The sequence below is a fragment of the Pelophylax lessonae genome, assembly GCF_965119305.1.
Source record: "Pelophylax lessonae genome assembly, chromosome: 8".
NCBI classification, from domain to species: Eukaryota; Metazoa; Chordata; class Amphibia; order Anura; family Ranidae; genus Pelophylax; species Pelophylax lessonae.
Genome location: NC_138775.1, coordinates 93,169,012 through 93,181,871, shown reverse-complemented (window position 1 = coordinate 93,181,871; position 12,860 = coordinate 93,169,012).

Genomic DNA, 12,860 nt, shown 5'->3' with positions numbered 1-12,860 from the left:
GGCGGGCGCAATCTCCGTGGTCAGGTACATCCCCATCCCGCCCACTCAAGCAGCAAGCAGCCTGCAGGAGATAGGCTGGAAACCTGCTGGGGGAGGTACAGGGGGCAGAGCGTCAAGTGTCTATGTGTAATGGCTGTGAGTCGTCCCGACCGCAGCTCTGATTTCCCGGGGGGGGGGGGGGGTTGGCCTCACAATCAGTAATATTTTCTCGGGGGGAGCCATTGCCCTGTTGCCCCCCCGCCGAACCCCTGATACTGACTCACCGAACCCCTGGGGTTCGATCGAACCCAGGTTAAGAACCACTGTTCTAAAGACATCAGATGATACAATCAGATTTTTACCTATGAGAAAAAACAAGGTCTGTGGGGGCTCACAGACATTATTGGGAAATGTCAAAGATAGTCAATTGAGAAAGAATAAATGCATTTTGCTGCTTTGATAATGCCGGCAATACATAAGATTGCAGTTAGAAAGCAAGTCTGTATCTCCTAAACGGTGGTCCCTTTAAATATGTGTGAGCATACAATATCCAATGAACAACAAAAATCTTGTCAACTAGTTGACATATAATGAAAAAAACCTAAATAATGTTCCCATAAATGGCCTTAGACGGTTATAAATGAAAAATACACTGAAGAGTTAAGTCCCCCCCAGGTGACCGTTGATCAAACACAAGAGGACTATAGAAAAAACTTGTGGAAGATAAGGGATCCTCCACAATAAAAAGGATCAACTATGGGCACCCATGAGGCAGACCACACAAATGTATGTGAAAAAAAGCTTTATTAGGCACTTATGCCGATATGGACACTTGTATACAAGTGAGAGGATGTGGCACAGCAATGTACAATAAAAGAAATTAAAAACAGACAGTAATGATGGACCACCATTAACCTGGATAGCTACAATTGGCTGGAAAAATAGCACGTCAGACTCTATGGTGGCTGAAACGGCTAGGTATTTAACTGCGACAATAGTCAAATGGCTAGGTTGTATAGATAAAGCAATGATATATGTAGGAATAAGCCTTGTAATTAAGCAAAGGGATGGATGGCAGTGGTGGATAGGCAAAAGAGTCAGCCTTTGATTCAGTTGTAAGTTCCAGTCAAACCCATAGATGGTATATGCAGATGTAAAGTAAGGAAAAGATTCTCAGATTTACCATGAAGGTGTCCTCAATATAGGTCGTAGCATGGGTCCAGGAGTATCTGTATCTCTGTGTGGATATCACCGGACATGCCGGTGTTGGCGTTCCTCATGTGGTGCTCTCCTTCTGCCCTCTCTCTACTTGCTTCCTGGTTAGGCGTTCAGGTCCGTCGGACACGGCCTGACCTTACATCCGGTGTAAGGAGTTGAAGGCGAGGGAACAAGGAGGAACCCGCCGTGCATTCGTCCAGAAGTTACAGAGATACCGGGTCCATCAGCTGTGGGCAAATGACGCAAACGCTGACGCGTTTCACTGGCAAGACGCCAGTTTCTTCAAAGCTGTCTTCCGGTGCCCTTCAGTGCAAGCGTCGCGATGCAGGGGGGGTGGAACCGGCGGCAATTTCAAAAATGGAAATACACCAAATGACATGATACAAAGCTGTGATCCTAACGGATTACACTGTATCATGCCATTTCACCACAGGATTGCACTTGGTGACTATTCCAGTGCCCTGCCTGTGCTTTGTACCTGGAAAATTGAGAACGACCATGGCGTCCAAAAAGTGTTCTTTTTGCGCAAAAGCGCTTTTAGACAAACTGAAAAACAGGGACAGCGAAACGGAGTTACTTTAAGAACTGAGCGATAGCGATTCGTGGGAAAATTTGTCATCAGGTATGGAAAGTGACGACAGCGACGATTCTGATGTCTCTTTCTGGCACATAGCTCCATTGGAAATTCTGAACAATCATTTAAAATACTTCCCAAATTTTTTTTTTTTTTTTTGGAGCAGAATGAGTTTGAAAATAATGAAGAATTTGATGAAACTACTCATTCTGCACCAAAACTAAAAAAAATGTTGCTGTTCCGTTTCGCTGTTGCTGTTTTCCAGTTTATCTAAAAGCGCTTTTGCGCAAAAAACGCTTTTTGGACGCCATGGTCGTTCCCAATTTTCTTAACCCTTTGATCGCCCCTGACGTTAACCCCTTCTCTGCCAGTGTCATTCGTACAGTAACCGTGCATTTTTTTTTAGCACAGATCACTGTATTCGTGTCACTGGTCCCAAAAAGTGTGAGATGTCCAATTTATGGGGAGGTGCCTGCGCTCAGGAAATAAAAAAATATCTATAAATAAAGCTGCTGTTGATAAAAAAGGGAGGACCTTTTTCATGTATTCTATTAAAAAGTATCAGCGCTGCTATGTGATTAAATTAAATATATATATCTCATACTATAAATATGTGCAAAAATACAGTGTTTAAATATGTACAAACAATAAATAAATAAATATATAACCAATATAAATAAACCACATACCGTATATATGAGTAAATATATTATAAAGTGCTAAGTTCAACCTTGTGAACATACATGTATATTATTTCATATATGAATAAATACAGGGGTGCTAAAAAATTGTCCACATAATATGTGCCAAGTGATATTTAAACAAATCCAAATAGTTAGTGTCCAGTGCTTAAATAAATAGATCAATAAGCAAATTCATAAATAAGTGTGACTCTCCTCTTCAGGCATCAAAGATGCTCAGTGCTGATCTGCTGGCATAAACTATTTTGGAGATTCAAAAAAGTGCTCAGTGCTCATCCATCCGGGTGCTCCCCTCTCAGTCCCCTACTCACCGGACTGTAAGAGGAGTCAAGCCTTATAAATAAACCTTGGCTGTAAGGATCCCTGGGTAAGCCTCCAGTATCAAGACTCCACAGAACACTATCTCCTCTTATTAATGCAGCAGCCTCCGATATAACTCATCCAGAATCAGATCCACCATGAAAATGTTTAAAAAGAGAGAGACCTCATCGTGCAGTATTATAGACTTTATTCCAAATCAAATAAAATTGCACTTACAGCGTTTAACCACTTAAGCCCCAGAGGATTTGGCTGCTAAACGACCAGGGGGTATTTTGCGATTCGGCACTGTGTGACTTTAACGGACCATTGCGCGGTCGTGCGATGCTGTACCTAAACGAATTTGACGTCCTTTTTTTCCCACAAACAGAGCTTTCTTTTGGTGGTATTTGATCACCTGTGCGCTTTTTACTTTTTGCGCTATAAACAAAAAAAGAGCGTAAATTTTGCAAAAATAACAATATTTTTCACATTTTTTTATATGAAATTCCCCAAAAAAAATGTAAAAATCAAAATTTTTTAACATTTTCGGCCAATTTGTTTTATGCTACATATGTTTGGTAAAAAAAAATCGCAAAAAGCGTATTTTTATTGGTTTGCGCAAAAGTTATCGCGTTTACTAACAAAGGGAAAGATTTTTGTCATTTTTGTTGTTTTTTTTTTTTAACGCGTAATGGCGGCGATTTGCGATTTTTTTTTTTTTTTTTTTTGCGGTACTGCGACATTGTGGCGGACAGATCGGACCCTTGACTGACATTTTTGAGACTTTTGGGGTTACCAGTGACATTTCTACAGTAATCAGTGCTATACATATGCACTGTTACTGTAAAAATACACTGGTAGTGAAGGGGTTAACTTTATTTGAGAGGGAGGGGCTGTGTGTGTCCCTAGGGGCGTGATTCTTACTGTGATTGGCTGTGGCTTGAGGTGTAAGGACATTGATCAACGGTTCTACATAGTAGAACTGTGTGATCAGGGTTTTTACACCGAGGAGAATGACACGCAGCTTGTTTACACAAGCCGCCTGACTTTCTCCCTCTCCCCCGACGATCGCCGAGTGACCGGCGGACATCGGGTCCGCCGGTCACACGCGCGGGGGGGGTCCGTGACCGCGCGGGAGCGCGCCTCCGCGGGCACGCGCTCGCTCCCCAGACCCTCCCAGGCTAGTGACGTTAATTAACGTCACTCTGCCTGGCCGGGGCTGACCGCCGCAGTAAATTTACTTGCGGCGGTCGGCAAGCGGTTAAAATAGAAAATTCAACCGCCTGATTGTATTTTAAACTTTGTTAGTGCAATTTTATTTTTTTGGAATAAAGTCTATAATACTGCACGATGAGGTCTCGTTCTTTTTAAACATTTTTATAGTGGATCTGATTCTGGATGAGTTATATCGGAGGCTGCTGCATTAATAAGAGGAGATGGTGTTCTGTGGAGTCTTGATACTGGAGGCTTACCCAGGGATCCTTACCGCTGAGGTTTATTTATAAGGCTTGACTCCTCTTACAGTCCGGTGATTAGGGGACTGAGAGGGGAGCACCCGGATGGATGAGCACTGAGCACTTTTTTGAATCTCCACAATAGTTTATGTCAGCAGATCAGCACTGAGCACCTTTGATGCCTCAAGAGGAGAGTCACACTTATTTATGAATTTACTTATTGATCTATTTATTTAAGCACTGGACACTTTAACTATTTGGATTTGTTTAAATATCACTTGGCACATATTATTTGGACAAATTGTTATCAGATGTCCAATTTGTCCGCCACAATGCCGCAGTTCTGCTAAAAATCGCTGATCGCCGCCATCTTTAATAAAAAGTAAAAATTTCATAAAAATATTGCATGGTTTGTAGACACTATATAACTTTTATGCAAACCAATCAATCAATATACACTTGTTAGGATTTTTTTTTTTTTACCAAAAAATATGTAGCAGAATACATATTGACCTAAATTAATGAAAAAATTTGATTAAAAAAAAAAAAATTATTGGCTGTGTTTTATAGCAGAAAGTAAAAAATGTATACATTTTTTTTTTTTCAAAATTGTCGCACTTTTTTTGTTTTTAGTGCAAAAAATAAACTGCAGAGGTGATTAAATACCACCAAAAGAAAGCTTTTTTTGTGGGATAAAGACATACATTTTATTTGGGCACAGCTTTGCACGACCGCGCAATTGTCAGTTAAAGTAACACAGTGCCGTATCGCAAAAAATAGCCTGGTCATTAGGGAGGTAAAACCTTCTGGTCAAGAAGTGGTTAAAGATGGGGAAAGAAACAGACTTCGGCTAGGTTCACACTTGTGTGGAATTGAAAGTGTGCTTGTCAGGGAAAACATGCTGCTCTTTAGTAGAGTGCAGGGGTGCCATTAACTTTTAATGGCACCACCACGCATCAGAAAATGCGTGCATTTTTGCGTTTGCCAAATTGCATGGTGCTGCAGCAAACATGTGACTTGGTGCAGCGATATTTGAAAGAGAGTCTGGGATTTTTTTTCCCATCCGTTTCTGTGAGTAGGAAAACCCATTGAAAGGATTGGGCTGCCTACACGCAGAATGCAGGTAGGCAGTAGGCTGAAAGTCAGGGTATCCACCAGTTTCACAAATCATGTATTTTCTTTGGATACAACCCAGTCTTAGGCAGAAACCATTACCACCTGTAACGGAAACAGACACCCTGACTGGGTACCTCCGTTGACTGATGCTCCTAGTGCTTCCCGAGGGCTCCAAGCACTCCACCAGGCACCATAACCACCTCAGACCCCACGAACCGCCGCAGCTTGGTTGGGGTCTCGCCGTCTCCTACCCACCCTGTACCTATGACAAGGCTCCAGGTTCCAGTGGGTGAACCTCTCTTTCCCCAGAGGTGAAACAGGAACAAGCTCTTACAAGAGCTTAGTGATTATTCAAGGGAGTATGAAGAGCATAATAGCAATCCCTTGTAGCAGATTCCCCCAATAAGAGACATCTAGGTTTAATGGTACAGCTGCTATTTTCCCCCACAAGGTTACTGCCCAGGTGGACCTTGTAGGGAACAAGACATGAAATTCACAATCCAATAAAAACGGAGTTTTACACTCAGTCACTCCCATACAGTGTACACAATCCCTCCCCTCTGCCTGATTACTTTATCATATGCAGATTAAATTGTATACAGAAACATAATTAACCTGAACTAATTATCTAGCCATCTGGACAGAACAATGTGAGGTCATTAACATTTAACAATGGGACAGGCAGACTTAACACAATACACATTCCATCTCAAAACAGACAATAGGACAAGACTGCCATTGACAGTCTGTCTGCCCCCTACATTGAAGTACATGGAATAGGCATTATCTCAATACACAAACAGTAGGGAAAGCCAGTCTCTGACATTGAAGGACATGGAACAGAAGCCAATGTGATTAGCTCTTTCATGTTCAGAATCAAACAGCTGACAAATATTACTGTCCCACTTGAAGCGATTCAAACTATTAAGTATCCGTCTTTCACTCCCAGTGACCGCCCCTTTACACACAGAATTAAAAATCGAACCGTTTAATATATTAAAAGGCTCTAGCCTTCCCTTACTTGTCGGGGTCCTGCACACTGCCTACAGCTTTGTTGCCTCTGTACAGGCTCTCATTTTTAGAGCTGTAGGCTGTGTTAATGAACTATGGGCATGACCATCAGCTCAGTGGCAGACAGGACTTTTTCATTCACAGCCGTGCCGTTTTTAAAATCTGACAAGAATCCCCACCCACTCTCACAATGAGGGAGGGCATTAAAGGAGTGAGGGGCAGAACAAGAACATATTACAGGCACTAACAGGCCGGGTCCTCTGATTCTTACTGTATTAAAGTGTATTGTAGTTGCACTGTCTACCCTAAAGTTGTAAAGTGCTGGGTAAACCGTTGGCGCTATATAAATGCTGTATAATAATAATAATTACATGTTAAACCCTAAATATGGGCTGTAACATGTTCTAATCAGGGGGAACTTATCCTTTATATTTACATGTCCCAATTCACATAGCATAACTTAAAGTGGGTTCTATCACAGTTTGGCAGCAAATGTGGAAATACACTCTAACTGGTGTTTCTCCTACAGCTGGGTAAGCATATTTTAGGGCAAGGTGATTTCAGCCCTCAAAATGGTATTCCCTTCTAAGATGGTATTATTTTATCCTCTCCCACCACGGCCTTCTGGCTTTTTTCTAAAAATGTCAAACAGGAATTTCACAGAGCAGCCTCTGACCTCCTCTTCTCAGGTCACCTGCTGGTGCTCCTGGCTCCTCTTCTTCTCGGTGTGTCACCTTAGGAAGGCACTTCCTAGTGTGGCACATCTGTGTCCATAGTCAACAGTTTGGTTCAGCCTCACCTCCGGCTCCTTTGTCACTGGCTTTGATTGACAGCGAAGCCATCGGCTCCTGCTGCCTCAGCAAAACGAGGGAGTCTGGAAAGTAAAGCCTCGTACACACGCATCGATAGTTGGCCGTGAATTTTCGACCAACGTCCGATCGGCCGATTTTCGGCTTGTTAGTATGATGCTTCCGACAACTGACTCCGACTTTTCGGCCGAACAAAATCTGATGTGCATGCTATAAAATTTTTGTTGGCGGTCAACACAACGGCCGATTTTCCGTCAGTTAAGTACAGATTTCGGCAGACAAAAATGTGATGAGCAAGACTGGGCGTGCTCAGAGAAGAAAAAACACACGAAAAGTAAACCAGAACATGACATCACTTCTGAAGTTGGTTTTTGTTGGCCGATAAAATTCGTGTGCAGTCTAGAGCACATTTCAACCAACACAACAACACTGGACAAAAGCGGCCAATCGGTCGGCCGATAATCGTTGCGTGTGTACGAGGCATTAGGGGCACAGGGCTGGATCGAGTGAGGGGGCAATACTTTAGCTTAAACTTTTTTTACCTTAATGCAAGGAATGGAATAAGGTAAAAAGTGTTTAGGCTTCAGAACCACTTTGAATCTCATAACATCTTAGTGCCAGTACTCGGAAAGATTCAAAATAGTCCATCATGCTTTCAGTATATAAAAACAATCTTTTAATTTTATTAATAAATCAAATGCCATTTATGGCCCAGTCAACCCAATGTGCTTTCTCTCCCTTACCTTATCCACAGCAGGTTTAAAATCTTGTCCGTTTATTTAAATTTTGAAAATGATTTACAGATTCTATAACTTCCAGTAGGTCATCTTCCAGAAGCCTTCACTTCCTTGTTGCATCACAGAAGAGGGCGTGATAGGGTGTGTTCACCACTTTGGACCACACCACCCTTATTACAATACCACCTTCCACCCACTTTCTATACAATCTGAACGTACAATCTCCTTTAGCTCTCCCATCAGCTATGTAGTACAAGGGCCTGCCTGATTTGATACAAATTGGAATAGGAGGGCCCACCTGACCAATCTATTCAAAGTGTATTCAAAGTGTATTCATAGTGTATGGCCATTTTTATACAAGTACATAGGAGGGAGTGGATGGAGAAACTTCAGATGTCAGGCCTTGTTTACATCTCCACATAGCGAAAACTCACATTCGGGCATGCGTGTTTTTTTTTTTTTTTTTTTAGTGTTTTGGAGCATTTACTTGTCATGCATACGGTAGCCCATTCACTTGACTACGCTCAACAATCGCCCCAGAGAAGCTCTAGAACTTTTTTTTTTGTTTGAGTGGAACATGGTGCGTTACCGGAGTTTTTGGTGAGTTTACTGCACTTTGGGAGCCTTTGCCATGTAATCACAACACAACCACAACACAACCTCTCCTAGGGACATCAATGGTTGCTAGATGCCAGTCGGCTGGCCATCCTAGCAACCAGTGTAGCTCAGACTAAAGCGGTCGGCGCCTGGCGGAGGAATAAAGTGGAGATACCCGCCTGACAGGGAAGTGAAGGGCTCACAGTTACAGCTATTAGTGGCCGCTTGCCCGGTGTGTTAGTTCATACACACTTCACCTGCGTTGCGCCCCCTTCCTGCAGCCATTCATTTTCAGCATCTTTGACCCGTTTTAGGCCGAAATGGGATAGGCCCATTTTTGGCCGAAGATTTTGGTTGCCGAAATTTCGGTGCACCACTAGATGCTGTGCAAACATAGTTAATGGGTGAAGGGTGTGTGCCAATGAGATCAGCGGTAAACTTCTTCATGTGTCTTACTGGTTTCTCTGTTCCAAATCTACAAACCAGCAAGTGATGAAGCTTTCTAAGAAATACAGCAAGGGTTAAGGGAGGCCTTGTTCTCAAAATAAAAGAGAGCTTTTATTTTTCTGCCACTGAGGTACATTAATGGTATATTGGTACATAGGGGAGCTGGATTTTAGAAAAGAAAAAAAAAAAAAAAAAAGGAAGACTTAGCCTTTAAGAATAAAGTCCATCTATCAAGTTGAGCTAGTGTCCACATGGGGGTTGATTGTGATTGCAGATACAATAATATAGGGGATGCTCTCACTATATGTAGCAAAGATTAATCGCAGTCATTTACATTATTCTGAGCTGCCTTCTGTATATCAGCTATGCGTCCTTCGATTGAGCCAAGCTGGCCCAAAGTACGTATGCAGAAAATAAACAATAAAGTTCAGCATTAATGTGTTTTTTTTTTTTTTTTTTATATTTGCTGCTGCTCTGGGTTAAACGTTTACCCAAAATTAAAGTGTTAGATTTGACATCACCAAAAAATGTAACCGTACAGTTGTGTAGTAAGCCAAGTTCAATGATTAAATCACTCATCATTAATAGGTCTGTTGCAACTAATGTTATTGGGTAATAAAGAATTCCAGGATATGATGTCTCTCTCCTATTGCTAAAAACCTTCTTCTCACTTGTAAAGACAAACACGCCTTTGGATTTAAAAGTTGATGTGTGATGTTCCGTGAAATTGAATTGCATGCTATGAATGCTCTGATTCTGTGACCCAAGAATATGAGGTGAACAATGACTTGGTGCAACAGCAAGGTGTGTGTATGCGATTTAGTCCAGGAAGTAGACGGTGCTCAGAGACAAATAATCCTTGGAGGATGCAACCTGATTCACCCCTATACAGATCTGTAGCATGACGAATGTCAGCCACTTAAATTTCATATTAGCAAACTACTGACTCAGGCTGGTTATACAGCATATTTCCCAGACTTGCACTGTGTGGCAAGGTACAAGTTGACTGACATGGACAGCACTTGCTGCTGAAAACAGGAGTGGTAGCTGTCATATGTATAAGCAGGGCTTTTTTTCAGCTGGAACTTGGTGGAACTCAGTTCCACCACCTCTGGCTCAGGCCCTTGGCTCCCTGCTCACCACTGTCACTTGTAAACACAGAAGACCGGCTTCTGTATTTACAAGTGATAGCGTATATCCCAGTGGCTCCCACTGGATGCAGGGTGGGGAAAAGGGAGAAGCGGGTGCCGAGGGTGCTTTGCAGATGCCGACACCCCCACGGAATGAATTCCCTGCAAATGAGGAGGGGCCAACCACCCACAGTGTGCAGGGAGGTACCAGAGCGGGATGGGTGCTTTAGCTTAATACAGCAACAAAAGTAAGACATGTGGAAGATAGTGGAGCTTTTAAGAGGGGGGGGGGGGTGTTTTCCATGCAGAGGTTAGAGCCGAAGAGGGGTGAAAAGTGGGGTGAAAAAGAAATCTGGATACAGAGGTAACTCTGCACGTAGCACACCCCCAAACTCTGCACGCAATGCACTTCTGGTACTTAATGCCTCTTTAAGACCCTCCCATTGTTAGTGAAATTGGACCACACCTACTATTTGGTGCAGTTTGGAGGGTGTGGGGTGGGGAGGTGGGATTTGGGGGGTTATGTTCCTGATCCTAGTTACTGAGAAAAAAAGCTCTGTGAATAAGCAACTTAAAGCGGAGTTCCGGGCACAGAAATCATTTTTCAACAAACATATCCCCGGGACAGTCAGGGCTAGTACATTCCACAATGGCTAGCCTCTGATCTGTCCTGGTTCGCACTTACCTTTTAGAAGAAATACTCACTTATAAAATTTCTTCCACAGCGTTTCCATCTCTCTTGTGGGCAGCTGAAGCCGGCACGGTCCTCTTCGGCGTCTTCTTCTCCCAGAATGCGCCTGCACCGGCCCCTCTCGTCACTTCCGGTGCGGCGCCGCATTCCTCCACAGCTTCTGGGCATGCCCAGAAGCTGTTTAGCAGGGGAATGCGGCGTCGCCCGGAAGTGACGAGCGGGGCCGGTGCCGTCGCATTGATTCCTGGGAGCGATGACGTTCAGCTCCCAGGAATCAGTGCAAGCCCGGAAGTGACGGCAGAGCCGCGGCACAGAGGGAGGAAGTGAAGACTAGGTGAGTATATTCGATCTTCAATTACAAGGTGAGTAAATAAAAAAAAAAAAACCTAACTATCCAATTCCTTTTCAGGTGAAGGGGAACAAGCGGACGGGCACAAAAAAAAATATTGATTTTGTGCCCGAAACTCCGCTTTAAAGCGGTAGTTAACCGCCACTGAAACAAAAATTACTTGGGCCCCCCTGTAGGGTAATTGGTTGTAAACCCTCTCCTATACCCAGTGAAGTGAACAGCCTGAGATGATACACAGAGATGAAACAAATCTGCCTACATAAGTTTTAAATGTATATCTGCTGTCTTTCCTTTTCTGCATTCTTTAGAAAGTGCACATCGTGTTACAAATCTTGTTTCCTCATTCAGCACTGTGTGAGCTGATTGGAGGAAATAAACAAACTGTCTGCTTATCTATCTCTAAGCACCCTCCCCTACATACTAGCACATTATAACAGATTTGTATGCAAAGTGGATCCTTGCCGTGCAGCACTGTCACAGATACCTAGCGCTGCCATCATCACCTGGTCTTCCTTCCGTGTTTGTGAGCTCCTGCTGTGTGAATGGTCGGAGTCACGGTAACTTCACTCCCACGTATGTGCATGGGAGCCATGGGCTCCGGCAATGCGCTCTGAAGGTACAGCGCAGGTATACCGTCCCTTTAGAGTGCATGCGCTGGTTATGTCACCAGCAACATCGCTTGGGAGGAATAGTGCCCATCCCTGGTAATGGTGGGAGGTATAGTGCCCATCTTTTGGTAATGATGAGAAGAATAGTGCCCCCGCCATTGGTAATAGTGGGAGGAATAGTGCCCCCACCATTGGTAATAGTGGGAGGAATAGTGCCCCCACCATTGGTATTAGTGGGAGGAATAGTGCCCCCACCATTGGTATTAGTGGGAGGAATAGTGCCCCCATCATTGATATTAGTGGGAGGAATAGTGCCCCCATCATTGGTATTAGTGGAAGGAATGGTGCCCCCACCATTGGTAATAGTGGTAGGAATAGTGCCCTCACCATTGGTATTAGTGGGAGGAATAGTGCCCCCATCATTGGTATTAGTAGAAGGAATAGTGCCCATCATTGGTATTAGTGGAAGGAATAGTGCCCCAACATTGGTATTAGTGGAAGGAATAGTGCCCCAACATTGGTATTAGTGGAAGGAATAGTGCCCCAACATTGGTATTAGTGGAAGGAATAGTGCCCCATCATTGGTATTAGTGGAAGGAATAGTGCCCCATCATTGGTATTAGTGGGAGGAATAGTGCCCCATCATTGGTATTAGTGGAAGGAATAGTGCCCCATCATTGGTATTAGTGGGAGGAATAGTGCCCCATCATTGGTATTAGTGGGAGGAATAGTGCCCCATCATTGGTATTAGTGGGTGGAGAAGTGCCCCATCATTGGTAATAGTGGGAGGAATAGTGCCCCATCATTGGTATTAGTGGAAGGAATAGTGCCCCATCATTGGTATTAGTGGAAGGAATAGTGTCCCAACATTGGTATTAGTGGAAGGAATAGTGTCCCAACATTGGTATTAGTGGAAGGAATAGTGTCCCAACATTGGTATTAGTGGAAGGAATTATGCCCTATCATTGGTATTAGTGTTTAAGGAAAAGTCTCCCATCATTGGTATTAGTGGGAGGAATAGTGCCCCATCATTGGTATTAGTGGGAGGAGAAGTGCCCCATCATTGGTAATAGTGGGAGGAATAGTGCCCTATCTGTAGCTGGACTTACGCCCTGCTGCTGGTGTCAGTGTGAGAAATA